General features: G+C 33.3%; 1 non-coding gene across 1 annotated transcript; it reads right to left on the bottom strand.

The window, feature by feature from the left end:
• Window positions 1-4,121: 4,121 nt before the first annotated feature.
• LOC112491880 (small nucleolar RNA R71) lies at window positions 4,122-4,227 on the bottom strand. The gene has a single exon (XR_003056218.3). It is a non-coding gene; the product is annotated as a small nucleolar RNA R71 (small nucleolar RNA).
• Between the last annotated feature and the right edge of the window lie 11,343 nt (window positions 4,228-15,570).

The following is a 15,570-nucleotide window of genomic DNA, read 5'->3' as shown; positions in this document are numbered from 1 at the left end:
ATGTCATATGAATCCTTTTAATTCTGACGATTTCAAATATCACATTATTTTTTGATTCAAAGCTGCGAGTAAAAAGTTCTAGTCATTTAAAGTTTGGAATTTATAAAAGGAATATTTTAGTTCAATCTTCACCATTAATTAAAAGATGGGATTAAGGTAATTCAAGGGCCAAGATTTGGACAAGTGGCAATAACTGATTAATTTATCATTAATGAAGTATATGTCATGTCACATGCTTTATTAAGAGTAAATTAGACTCATTAACTATTTTTTTTTAGAAGGAATTAGAAAAAAGGAAAGTAATAGAGAACAAGTAATATCAAGTTTCTTTTTTACATATAAAGTTCGTCCGGCCCTCCAAGACTCCCACATTGAAAATAAAGAGAGAAAAAGGTTCCCAAGATCCTATATATATAGCCTCCATTCCATTGGAGGAAGATACGCAAGTTTAGAGAGTTATTTAGGAGCTTTTAGGAGGCTTAAATAGAAACAAACCAAATTTTGAGAGTTTCTTAAGTTCTCTTAAGTGTTTTAGGGCAAGGTTTTGGGAGATCAATTGAGAACTTGGAGGAGGCATAGAGACGTGGGCTTGCTTGGAGAAGAAGGCTACAATTTGGAGAGCTCTTGGAGGAGGATTTCTTCAATAGTTTTTATTTCTGTTCTATTTTCTCTTTAATTGTGAACCTTATTATTTTTAATATTTATAGATGTTGAATTTATTTTTTCCATGAACTAATTTTTTATAGCTAGGGCTATGATGTAGCCCTAACTATGAAAGTTTAATTACTTAAATATATGTTGAATTTTATGTAATTAGTAATATGTTTTGTTAATAAATCATTGGTATGCTTGATTCTTCCGTAGGCCGGAAGGAATGAATGATTCTAATAATATTTGAGCTTGAAAAATGATATTATTATGGATCTACAATGATTTACATGAACGCATAATTGATTGGAAAATAGTTATGTCTCATGCCATATTATTTGCTTAATCTATGCTTAATAAATTTACATGATTTAATTTATAGGCCGGAAGGAATAAATTAGGTTATATGAATATTATCAATTGTGAGTGGAAACTACTTTTGATTAATTTTGTGATTAAGTGTGGTTAACAAAATTAATAGTTAATTAAATTCACATGTTTAGGTAATTAAATTGGAATATTTAATGTTGAAATCAAATGGATAGTATTTATAATTATTAAATGTACTCTCTCTTTACTTGAAATTGATCTAATTTTAATTGATTGCTTTTGTTTAATTTAGTTTATTTATTTTCAATTGCCATCTTAATTTCTAGTTCAAATATTACCAAAACCTAATTATCTTTAGTACTTAATTCTTAATCCCTTGTACGACAACCCTAGTTTTCCACTTTATTAATTGAAAACGATTCGTATACTTGTGAGTTGATTTTACATATCAAGTTTTTGGTGCTATTACTGGTGATTAAGGCATTAACATTAATTCGGATTGGGTTTAGTAGTACTTTAAACATTATTTTCTTATTTTAAATTTTTATATTTATTTATTAATTTTGGTTTTAGTGTTGCATGCTAGGGTTTAATTATTTGCTTGTTTGGCCAACTTGCTTTAAATTTTAATAATTATTTTGTGGTACTTGAAACCAAAATTATGTTTTCAATTTATTGGTGTCTAGGTTACAAGTTTAGCATATTTAGGGTTTCAGTATTTTTTTTATTATTTGTTTTTCTTTATTGCTAATTGATTTTAATTGTTGGATTAATTAGCAACATTAGGATTCCAATTTTTATTTCCTTATTTAATTTTCTAATTACCTTTCTAATTTATACTTCTTGCTCTCTTTTTAGGAATTAGGTGCTGTGTATGAGTCATAGTGGCAATCAAGAATTGAAGGAGGAAGTTGACTTGGAAAACAAACGAGCACCTAGAAAAAAGCCATAAGGGGTACTTGGATACGTATAGACCAAGGAACTCAAGAAGGTGCAATGGCCAACCAAAGAGAGGATGATTTGCCCATATGCTAGTATGCCGCTCATAAGAAAGTTGGTGATTTGTCTTGCTTAAGGAGACCACCCATTGAAGCAAACAATTTTAAAATTGAAGCATCTACTACTTCTTTGCTTAATAATGTTCAATTTTGTGGTTTGCCTCATGAAAATCCTAACATGCATATTTCTAGTTTTCTTCAATTGTCTGATATGTCTAAACAAAATGGTGTTTCTGATGATGCTTTTCCTTGGTCTCTTAGAGACAAGGCAAAAGTGTAATTAAATTCTTTACCTAAAGGTACTATGATGCACATCATACTTCCAACGATCCTTTTTAGCTGTCTTAAGGCCCAATTACTCGAAGTAAAGCCAAAAGATTCAAGGAGGCCTTATTTGCATTCATGAAGGATCTTGATGTGTTTAAAGAGGAGGACATTACCAAACCCACTTTTGAGAATTCTAAGTTTAAGAACAACTATTCGACAGCCCAAGATCAAGTGTTTTTGGTTTGGAAAGCCAAAATTAAAGGGGGACGTTTTGGGCTTGGAGAATTATAAAATGGGCTAGAGAAAATTGCAAAATGGGCTGTTTTGGTGCTATTTTAAGAGACCATGTATTTTAGAAAGTCCGGGCCATGTAATTTGATGCTAGCTAGGCCCAACTAGGTTAAATTAAGCATTTAATTTTATCTTGGTAATTTTGGACGTGTAATAACTATGTAAGGTAATTCTAGCTGGTTCAAAATAAGTCAAAATAATATTTAACGCTTTGTTAGGGTTTCTAAAGAGTCTCAGACTCTATTTAAGGATTTGATTTTTCCATTTGTAAAGAGATTGGTTTCTTTGAATGAAATTTTCTCTTATTGAGAATTGGTTTTTCACCATTATTCTTGGACCTCCAAGTTACTCACTTGAGAGTGTCTTTATATTTATGGTTCTTATCTTCCATAGATAAAGTGATGTGATTCCACCCGAACCTGCACAACCGATAGCCCGCTAGGTTGCTAACCCGATACGGATGAAGACCGGACTGATCACTAGGGCTCAAACTAAGAGATTTAATATCAAACCTGTTGCCTTTATCCAAGAGGTAATTCATTCTCAAGAGGGCTAGTAAATTTGGCTGGTTTTTGTTGTATTTTGTGCTGGCTTTACTGTATTGTGCTAAGTTGGCTTTTTCTTTTTCTTCCAAGCAAGGGTAACGTGTGAGACTCCATAATAAGCTTATTTGGCATCCTAAAAACCATATTGAAGCTTATTTGGAGCTGAAATTGGTTAAAGATTGGTCAAAGTCAACTTAGTCAAAAAGATTCTATTTTAGTTTCCTAAGTTGATTCTGCTTTTTATTTTAGGAAATTACCATTATTTTTTTTTAATTCGCTGGAAAAATAAGTTTAGGAAAGTTATTATTTTATTATTTTCATTGTAAATTAATTAATTTCTAATTCAAAATAAGGAAATTAATTAACCCAAATTTGATTCGGAAAAGGTGTGAAATTAGGCAATTTCCTAATTGGATTCTACATTGGCCGAAATTTCCTAATCCTTTTAGGGTTTTATTTTGTCCATTCAAAGCCTATTTGAAGGCTTATTTTCAATGAGAAATCAAGCTTGAATTTTATGCAGAAACTAATTTGTGAGATTGAATTCTGTTTGTTCTTTTGAACACCCAAAACACCATTAGAAAGTGAGTGTTTTAGTTTTGATTTATCAATAGGACATCCATCACCTATTGTGGCATCTTCAATATACCAAGGTTTCTAATCACAGGTTGGTTAGGGGTTGAGGTGACCATTAGAACTTAAACATAATTAGATCCGGACTAATATAATACGGGTTTAGGAGCAGGTCGTCTTAGGTTCATATCATAAAGGGTTATAAGTTAATACCATAGGTTCCTACCTCTAAATAGGTAGTGGGTCTTGGTTGGATATATTTTATTTTATTTTAATTTTTATTTCATGTTTTAAGTTCCTTGCAATTGTTTTTCTATTCATCTCCGTTATTCACTTGTCATTTCATTGGATTCAAAATCATCATCTCACTACCATACATGCATTCGTGAGCGTATCATACTATCACTACATGAGATGCTATGGAGGTAAAATTCCTAGACAAATTTTTTCCCCCCATCAAAGGCCGCGAAATTGCAAAGTGATATATATAATTTTGGTCAATGGGAACAAGAGACTTTGTATGATGCCTGGGAGCGTTTCAAGGAGCTATTAAAAAGATGCCCACATCATGAATTTCCAACATGGATATAGGTACAAATTTTCTATAATGGTTTAGATTATGGTAACAAACAATTGGTAGATGCAGCTGCAGGAGGTTCTTTAATGAAGAAGAGGCCATTTGAAGCATTTGAATTAATTAAAGAGATAGCCCATAATAACTACCAATATCCAAGTTAGAGGAGTCTAACTGGAAGAAGTCAAGTAAAGACCATGGAAGAGGTTAATATTAACAACTTAAGAGCTCAACCTACAAACCAATTCATGAAGACCTTACACACTCAATTTTGTCAAATAGGGGTGAATGTTATCCAATCCACTAATAATTTTTTAGTTTGTGATTTATGTTGTGCTTATGATCATAATAGTGTGGATTGCCAAACTGGAAATCCCTTTGGTTCTGATGATATTAATTTTTTAGGGAACTTTCAAAACCAACAAAATAATCCATATTCTAACACATATAATCTAAGATGGAGGAACCACCTGATGTGTAAAATCAACTCGCAAGTGCACGAATCGTTTTCAAGTAATAAAGTGGAAAAATAGGGTTGTCGTACCCAAGGGATTAAGTATTAAGTACCAAAGATAATTAGGTTTTGATAATATTTGAACTAAAATTTAAGATGGCAATTGAAAACTAAATAAACTAAATTAAATTTCAAGTAAGAGAGAGAATTGAATAATTATGAATACTAGGGCATTTGATTTCACCACTAACTATTCCAATTTAATTACTTAAATATGTGAATTTAATTAACTAGTAATTTTGTTAACCACACTTAATCACAAAATTAATCAAAAGTAGTTTCCACTCACAATTGATAATATTCACATAACCTAATTTATTCCTTCCGGCCTATAAATCAAATCATGCAAATTCATCAAGCATAGATTAAGCAAATAATATGGCATGAGACATAACTATTTTCCAATCAATTATGCATTCATGTAAATCATTGGAGATCCATAATATTATCCTTTTCCAAGCTCAAATACTATTAAAATCATTCATTCCTTCCAACCTATGAAAGCATTAAGTATACCAATGATTTATTAACAAAACATATTACTAATTAAATAAAACACAACATATATTAAAATAATTAAAACCTTCATAGTTAGGGCTACATCATAGCCCTAGCTATGAAAATTAGTTCATGGTAAAAATAATTTCAACATCCATAATTATTAAAAGTAATAAGATTCACAATTAAAGAGAAAGGAAAGGAGAATAAAAACTATTGAAGAAATTCTCCTCCAAGAGCTCTCAAAGTCGTAGCCTTCTTCTCCAACCAAGCCCACGTCTCTCTGCCTCCTCCAAGCTCTCTAATTGATCTTCTAAAACTTTAAAACCCTAGAACCCTTAAGAGAATCTTAGAAACTCCCAAAATTTGGTTTGTTTCTATTTAAGCCTCCTAAAAACTCTTAAATAACTCTCTAAACTTGTATCTCTTCCTTCAATGTGGTGGGGGCTATATATATAGGGCCTTGGGAATCTTTTTCTCTCTTTATTTTCAATGTCCGAGTCTTGGAAGATACCTTTTTTAGACCATGAAAAGGGTTGGACGAATTTCATGTGTAAAAAGAAAACTTGATATTACTTGCTCTCTACTACTTTCCTTTTATCTAATTCCTCTTAAAAAAATAGTTAATTAGTCTAATTTATCCTTAATGAAGCATGTGACATGACATGTGCCTCATTAATGATAAATTAACCAATTATTGCCAGTTGTTTTTATCTTGGCCTTCAAATTGCCTTGATTTCCTCTTTTGATCAATGGTGGAGATTTAACTAGAATATTCCTTTTTATAAATTCCAAACTTTAAATGATGATAACTCTTTGCTCGCACCTCGAAATCCAAAAATAACGAGACATTTGAAATCCTCAGATTGTGATGATTCATATGACATCCACTTCCAATCAAGGTATCTTTTTGGAATCTTTTTAATGCTTAGTCCGTTCGAGCTCAAATCTTGCTTCCCACCATAATTCGACCCAAGGAATCCATCTTTATGGTTGTTTTCTTAAAATTCTTCCTCTTTCACCTAGATTAAGAAAAATACATAAATAAGTATCTTTCCATAACAAATTAACACAAACTAACAAATATTAAGCTATAAATATGGCATAAAATCATCAATATTTTAGACCTAACACCACCCAAATTTTTCATGATCTAACAACAACCAGCAAAGATCCAATCAAGGCAAAAGCGAAGGGTTTCAAAGAAAACAATTCCAATCTCCATTCTACCAAAAGCTGCCACTTACACATCAAAATCACAATTCTTCTCAAGCTCAAACTCAATTTTCTTCACTTGAACAATCCTTGAAAGAGTTATCTAATAATACTAATTCTTTCATGTAGAGAATTGAGCAACAATTGAGAAAGCATAATCAAAAGGTTGAAGAACCAAATAGACCAATCAGTAACTCAATGCTAAAGAAGTCAAGGAACGTTGCCAAGTCAAACGGAGAAGAACCCAAAGGAGCAGATTCAAGCCATTTCATTAAGTGGAAAGCAAGTAGTCGGGCCTAAAGAAAGTGACGAAGGGATGGTGATTCTTGATGATGAAGGTGAGGAGAGCCTCATAGACTCAATATCACACTTGGCCACACATGACAACTCAAAATCAAATGTGGAGCATAATGAGGCTGATAGGAGAAAAGATGAAGGTTCAAGTGATGCCATGAAGTCTCCACCAACAAAGTACATACCACCACATGCAAGAGAGGCCAAGAGCTCACCAATTGGATTAAGGAAAGTTGAGCCAGCACCTTACTTAAGCAAACCTATTAACAAGCATGACAAAGATGAGGAGAAGAATCAAGCCTACAAGAAGACCCCATGATGTGTAAAATCAACTTGCAAATGCACGAATCGTTTTCAAGTAATAAAGTGGAAAAATAGGGTTGTCGTACCCAAAAGATTAAGAATTAAGTACTAAAGATAATTAGATTTGGTAATATTTTAACTAAAAATTAATATGGCAATTGAAAATACATAAACTAAATTAAACAAAAGCAATCAATTAAAATTATATCAATTTCAAGTAAGAGAGTGCGTTTAATAATTATGAATTATAGAGCATTTGATTTCACCACTAACTATTCCAATTTAATTACTTAAATATGTGAATTTAATTAACTAGTCATTGTGTTAACCATAACTAATCATGAAATTAATCAAAAGCAGTTTCCACTCACAATTGATAATATTCATATAACCTAATTTATTCCTTCCAGCCTATAAATGAAATCATGCAAATTCATTAACATAGATTAAGCAAATAATATGGCATGAGACATAACTATTTTCCAATCAATTATGCATTCATGTAAATCATTAGAGATCCATAATATTATCCTTTTCCAAGCTCAAATATTATTAAAATCATTCATCCTTTCCGGCCTATGAAAGTATTAAGCATACCAATGATTTATTAACAAAATATATTACTAATTAAATAAAACTCAACATATATTAAAATAATCAACATCATAGCCCCAGCTATTAAATTAGTTCATGGAAAAAATAATTTCAACATCCATAATTATAAAGAAAAAAACAACAATGTTCACAATTAAAGAGAAAGAGAAGAGAATAAAAACTATTGAAGAAATCCTCCTCCGAAAGCTCTCCAAGTCGTAGCCACCTTCTCCAAGCAAGTCCATGTATCTATGCCTCCTCCAAACTCTCCAATTGATCTCTTAAAACCCTAAAATTTAAAACCCTTGAACCCTTAAGGTAAGAAACTCCCAAAATTTGTTTTGTTTCTATTTAAGTCTCCTAAAACGCTCTTGATTAACTCCCTAAACTTGTATATCTTCCTTCAATGTGGTGGGGGCTATAAGACCTTGGGAACCTTTTTCTCTCTCATTTTCAATGTGGAAGTCTTGGAAGATACATTTTTTAGGCCATCAAGAGGGTTGGACGAATTTCATGTGTAAAAAAGAAACTTGATATTACTTACTCTCTAGTACTTTCTTTTTCTCTAATTCTTTCTAAAATAATAGTTAATTAGTCTAATTTACCTTTAATGAAGTATGTGACATGACATGTGCCTCATTAGTGATAAATTAACCAATTATCTCCACTTGTCCTAATCTTGGCCATTGGATTGCCTTGATTCCCTCTCTTAATCAATGGTGGATATATAATTAGAAATATTCCTTTTTATAAAGTCCAAACTTTAAATGATGATATCTTTTGTCTCGCACCTCGAAATCCAAAACTAAGTTTGTAGGTATTCTCATTAATCTGCTTCAAAACTTGAAAAGGTCCATCCACACGCGGCATAAGCTTTGACTTTCTTTGTTTTGGAAACCTTTCTTTGTTGCATTTCAAGTTGATCTCTAAATACTTTCTTTCGAGTTAATGGCTCCAGCTTAACCGTTTTCCCTTTAAATTTAAATACAATGGAATTCTATTTCCCATAATGTATGGCATCCTTATCAAGTTGCCATGGTTTATCCAATAAAATATGACCCACATGCATAGGAACAACATCACACAATACAATATCCACTTATGTATCAATGTTGAATTTTATTTTGGCTTGTTTATTTACTTTCATCTCACCACTACCATTAAGTCATTGTAATCTATATGGTTTTAGATGTTTAATGGTTTCTAACCTGAATTTATCAACTACCAAATTATTAATTACATTTGCATAACTCCCACTATCAACTATAATACTACAAATCTTACCTTGAATTTCACATCGAGTGTGGAAGATGTTCTCTCTCTGAGTTGGTCCTCATCTTTGTCTACGGTTAGAATCCTCATTGCTACTAAACTCAATTCTGCCCTAGATGCCTTGAGAATTTTTTATTCACCATGCCCATCATCTCCAACTTCTCCATCTTCAATTTCAGTTTCAGCACCAATTTCTTCACTTTCGAATTCTAGTTCGCCATTACCTTTCAGCACCATAATCCTCCTATTCGAGCATTGCCTAGCAATGTGTCCGCGTCCCTAGTACTTAAAACAAACAATTTCATGAGTTTTAGAAGGTTAGATCAGATTTACCTTCACTTTTGTGTGCTTGGACAGATTCGGTTCTAGTCTCTCTCCTTGGCAGTTTTTGAACTTTCTTCTCCAACTTTTGGCTTTGGCTTGCTTTCATAGGTAGGATTCTTGCTCTAGCCACTTGGAATTGATCTTCCGCTATTGGAAACTCCTCCAAATCGTGAGCCTACACTCCTCCTCTTGAATTGATGCTCTAATTTAATAGCCACATGCAACATCTCCTCCAATTCCACATATTGTTGCAATTCTAGTTGATTGGCTATCTCACGATTCAAACCACCATGGAATCTTGCCATGGTTGCTTCTCTATCATCATTCAAGTTGAACCTCATCATAAATATCTCCATTTTCTTGTAATAATCCTCCATGGACGTACTTCCTTGAGATACAAATTGAAGCCTTTGATGTTGCAACCTCTGATAATGTGATGGTACGAACCGCTTCCTCATGGCTCCTTTCATTTGTCGCCATGTAGTAATCAAGTCATCACCAACTCTACTTTGGGCATTGTGCCCATTGGTCCCCCATGGGAGTGCATAATGACCAAACTCCATTGCTGCCAACTTCACTTTCTTGGCCTCTAAATAATTATGACAATAAAAAATCATCTCCATTCTCTCCTCCCATTTCAAATATGCTTCCAGATCACTTTTTCCCATGAAAGGTGGAATGTTTACCTTGATATTTCCTAGATCATCATCTTCATTCCTTGCTAGTCTCCCATGGATTGGGCTTTCTTGAGGTTTAAAAATTTCATTAAACCCCTCATCCAAGTCTTCTCCAAAGTTGGTTATCCCGAATTCCTCTCTTGGTTGCCCTCGGCCTCCTCGACCTCGACCTCCATGAGCATCCAACCTTATATTCGGCCCTCTTTGTGATGTTTCTATCATATCCATCCTTTGATCTATGTTGTCAAATCGAACATTCATCCGATGCAATTGCTCCAATATAGCCCTCATGTCCATTTGCTCACCATTCCCCGAAGCTCGAGAACCGCCATGAAGTCCTACGGACACTTCTTCATTAATACTTAAAGGTGGATCTCCTCTTCTCACTCTTGAATATGCCATGTTAGTATAAATAATGCAAAAATAAAATAAGACCTCACGAAATTCACTCCCTCATTGTTTCATTCAAACAAGGTCTCGACACTCATGTTTTCACACTAGTTTCAGCTTTTACCATCTTTTAAGCTCATACACTTTTACCTTTTTCCACTCAAAGAATTATCTCAAAGTTCTAATTAAAACATCCACAAAATAGCAATTAGATCACAAGTATGTTTTAATTAAACTTATCAATAAAACAGTAGCAAAAAGCAAGCAATACCGATGAATTAACAAAACCTAGCTTTCGACTTTTCTAGGTAAAATAAGGAAAATCAACGAGAAACTTTTTAGAATCAATAAGAACTGGACCAGATGGTAAGAAATTAAGGTTTCAAGAATAAAAGTTTAGAAAAAGAGTTTCAAACACGAACAAAATTAAAGAATAGTGTTGGTTGTTGTTCTTGTAATTCAAGTTTTGTATCAAATCCTTTAACTAATTTTAATCCAAATAATTTAACCACCCAAAATTCAAATATCCAGCAACTCCAAATATTGAATAAATAATCAACAAAGCAGTAGCTCCAAAAAATTTCCAGCAACAAATTTCAACACCAAATTTAACAAACCAAATTTTTTTTTTAATTCGGCTTTTCTTTTCTTTTTCTTTTTTGTTTTTTTTTTTCTTTTACTCACAGAACATAAGACAGCTACAGTAGCAAGAATCAACACCAAAATTGCAATTCCAACACCAAACAATCACCGAACCCGTGACCTCCCAAACAAAATACAAATTGTGCAATTTTTTTTTTATATATATATATGTTGCCACAAACCCTTCTTTTTTTGGAATATATGAATGCAAATATTTAAGACTAAAACAGCAAAGAAAAATCAACAAAAATCAAAATTAACAAGAACAATGATGCAAAACAACCAACAAACTAAGAAACCTAATTCAACTAGGAATGAATTTTTATTTTTTTTTTAAAGGTGCAAAACATGTATGATGATAGAAGCAACCTTAACCTAATGCTAAAATTGTAGATTAACACAAAAACAAATAAAGCAAATAAAGATAGATCAAACCTGAGCAAAATTCGGCTCTGATCCCAAATGATACGAATCTAGGATGACCTGCTCCTAAACCCATATTATATTAGTCCAAATCTAATTATGTTCAAGTTTTAATGGATTAACACTCACTCTCTAATGGTGTTTTAGTGAAGACGCCACAATAGGTGATGGATGTTCTATTGATAAGTCAAAACTAAAACACTCACTCTCTAATGGTGTTTTAGGTGTTCAAAAGAACTAAGAGAATTCAATCTCACAAATAATTTTTTGTATAAATTTCAATCTTGATTTCTCATTGAAAATAAGCCTTTAAATAGGCTTTGAATGAACAAAATAAAACCCTAAAAGGATTAGGAAATTTCGGCCAACATAGAATCCAATTAGGAAATTGCCTAATTTCACACCCTTTCCTAATCTAATTTGGATTAATTAACTCCCTTATTTTGAATTAGGAATTAATTAATTTACAATTGAAATACTAAAATAATAACTTTCCTAAACTTATTTTTCCAATAAATAAATAAATAAATGAAAATCAAAGTAAAAAACTAATTTCCTAAAACGAAAAATCAAAATCAAATTAGGAAACTAGTTGACTAGTTTGACTACTAAGGTATTTTGACCAATCTCCAGCTTGTTTGGGCTCCATATCAACTTCCATATGCCATGTAGGATGTCAAATATGATTAATAATGATTCCCACATGTTGCTCCTTGATTGGAATAAGTCAAACAAGAAGAAAAGTCAAAACCAGCGCCAAAACAGCACATTTTCGGCAAAATTGAGAGGCTGTCTGTACAAGTCCTTTTTAGATGCTTTTGATTCTGCCTTGGCTGGATTCCATGTCCTCTTAATGATATTTATTGAGTTCATGAAGTGTTGGAATCATTCCTTGCTACCCGGAGTCCAAATTTGCATAAAAACAACTACCCGGGTTCGTATCGGCTTCTACCACTCGGATGCTTGGAACAGGCTTTATATCTTCGAGTATGAATGATGAGGGCATGACCAAGAGCCCTTCAAGATGGAGCCTAGATCCACTTCAAATGTCTACAAGACCCATAACCCGAGCACGAGCAAAGAGATTGAAAGAGACACTAAATGGTTTAATCCAGGAGGTGTTTACAACCCAAGGAAGCAAGTTCATTAGTGAAGATGAACTAAAATTGGTCCATATGATTGGGATGGTGGATGCCAACATGAAAGAGAGTTTAACGCATGGACTTCTACAACATGGCGATGTGACATCATATGGTGACATGGCATCCAACTAAGCTTGACCAAATTTTATAATTAGGAAAATATTAATTTTTATTTATGTTTTGATTGGATTTTGGCATGGTGCCTATTTACTTTCCTAATTTAGTTTTTATTAGGTTTTTAAATTACTTTTCTAATTTTATTAGAGTTGAATTGGTCAAAGAATTAAAGGCCATTCAAATTAGGTTTCCTAAACCTAACCATATTAGGTTTCCTAAACTTACCACATTAGGTTTCCCAAACCTAACCACATTAGGTTTCCTAAACCTAACCACATTAGGTTTCCTAAAGCTAACCAAATTAGGTTTCCTAAACCTAATCACATTAGGTTTCCTAAACCTATCAAAATTAGGTTTCCTAAACCTACTTTTCGTCCATTATTATTCCACCTTTACTTTTAGCAAATTTAGGAAAGCTTTGTAATTTATTTTGCCTATTTAAAAGTGCATAAGTCATGAATAAAGGGGAGATTACAATTTTGATTCAAAGTGAGAGTGATTCTCTTGGTTCTCTAAGAACTATATCGAACTTTTTCAAGCTTTGTTTGTGGAGTTCAAATTTGACTTATCAATAGGTTATTCCGCACCCTATTGTGGCGTCTTTACTATACCAAGGATCTTACCTCAAATATAGGTAACAGGTCGAGGTCTTCCATTAATAACTTGTAATTAGACGGTCCGAATTCAATCTTTGTTATGGGTTTAAAGGCAGGTTGCTCTAGGTTCGTATCAATGGACAAGCTCTTTTGAGAATTAACTACTCCTTATATAAAGGCAGCAAAGTTGTCCCTAAACCTTTTAGCTTGAGCCCTAGTGATGGGCTCGGTCTTTATCCATGTCGGGTCAGCAACGCAGCGGGTTGTTGGTTGCGTGGGTTCGGGCGGAATTGCATCATTAAGCAATAGTCAAGTAAGTTCTAGTGTGCAAGCATGTTTTCAAAAATTGATCTTAAGACTGGTTATAAAAAAATATGCATGAAGGAAGGTGATGAATGGAAAACATCATTTAAAACAAAGCATGATTTGTATGAGTGGTTGGTTATGCCATTTGGGTTAACTAATGCCCCTAGTACTTTTGTGAGACTTATGAATCATGTTTTGTGTCCTTACATTGGAAAGTTTGTGGTTGTGTACTTTGATGATATCTTTGTATCGTAGGAGTTTAGAAGAGTTTGTAGGGCATCTTAAGTTAGTATTAGATGTTCTTAGGAAAGAAAGACTTTATGCCAATCTTAAAAGGTGTGACTTTTGTAAATTTCAGCTTGTGTTTCTAGGCTTTATGATTAGTTCTATGGGCAACAAAGTTGATCAAGAGAAGGTGAAAGCTAAATTCAAGAGTGGTCCACTCCAACTAGCATCATCCAAGTTCGAAGCTTTCATGGTTGGCTAGTTTCCATAGAAGGTTTGTTAAAGATTGTAGTACTATTGCTGCACTTTTGATAGAGGTTATTAAGAAGAATGTAGGTTTTTAATGAGGAGAAGCTCAAGAAAGGTCTGTTATTTTATTAAAAGAAAAACTAACAAATGCTCCTTTATTGGTGTTGCCTAATTTTTCCATAACTTTTGCGATTGAATGTGATGCCTCATGAATAGGTAAAGGTGCTTCTTGATGCAAAAGGGAAAGCCAATTGCATATTTCAGTGAAAACCTAAGTGAGGCAGCCTTAAACTATCCAACTAATGACAAAGAGCTATATGCATTGTTTAGAGCATTGGAGACATGGCAGCACTACTTATGGCCTAAAAAATTTGTGATTCATACAGATCATGAGTCCTTGAAGCACATAAAAGGACAACGAAAGCTCAATAGGCACCATGGCAAGTGGATAGGATTCCCTGAGATGTTTGCCTATGTTATTCGATACAAGCAAGGTAAGGAAATGTTTTAGCTGATGCATTATCCTGTAGGTATGTGCTAATTTCTACTTTGGATGCTAAATTACTTGGGTTTGATCAAATTAAAGAATTATATGTTTTAGATCATAACTTTTGTGAAATTTACAAACTTCGGGAAAAGCATGCTTAGGAAAAGTTTTATAGGCTTGAGGGATTCTTGTTTAGGGAGAATAAACTTTATGTGCCAAGTTGTTCTTTGCGTGATTTACTTGTTAGAGAATCTCATGGGGGGGATTAATGGGACACTTTAGAATAGCTAAAACCTTAGCGGCTCAACAAGAACATTTTTGTTGGCCACATATGAAAAGAGATGTAGAAAGAATTTGGGATACATGCATTAAATGTAAGTAATCTAAATCACAGCTGCAACCACATAACTTGTACATGCCACTTCCTATACCTAGCTACCTTTGGGTAGATATTTTTATGGACTTTGTTTTAAGGTTGCCTAGAATAAGGAATGGTAGGGATTCAATTTTTGTGGTTGTGGATAGGTTCTCTAAAATGGCACATTTTCTTGCATGTCATAACACTGATGATGCATCTCATATTGCTGATTTGTTCTTTAAAGAAATTGTTAGTTTGCTTGGAATGCCTAGAATAATAGTGTTTGATAGAGATGAAAAATTCTTGAGTTACTTCTGGAAAATATCGTGGGCTAAGTTAGGTATTAAGTTATTGTTTTCTACTACTTGTCATCCACAAACTGATGGATAAACAAAGTTAGTAAATAGAACTTTGTTGATGCAAATCCTCGAACCTGCTCAACCGACAACCCACTAGGGTGCCGACCCGATATAGATAAAGACCAAGCCGATCACTAGAACTCAAGCTAAGAAGTTTAAGGACAATATTGTTGCTTTTATCCAGGGAATAATTCATACTCAAAAGGCCTTGTCCATATCCGAAGAGCCAAGACCTATCCTAAGCATATAAGTGATGGAGGCTGGTATGGACCCAGGTAGCGGTTTTGGTGCACAAAAGGAGATCGGGCAGCATGAAATGGTTCCAACTCTTTATGGATTCAATACATATCTCTAAGAGG

This window comes from Ziziphus jujuba, chromosome 5 (genome assembly GCF_031755915.1).
Source record: "Ziziphus jujuba cultivar Dongzao chromosome 5, ASM3175591v1".
NCBI lineage: Eukaryota > Viridiplantae > Streptophyta > Magnoliopsida > Rosales > Rhamnaceae > Ziziphus > Ziziphus jujuba.
Note: the sequence above shows the minus strand (reverse complement) of the source record. Positions and strands in the feature narration are given on the sequence as shown.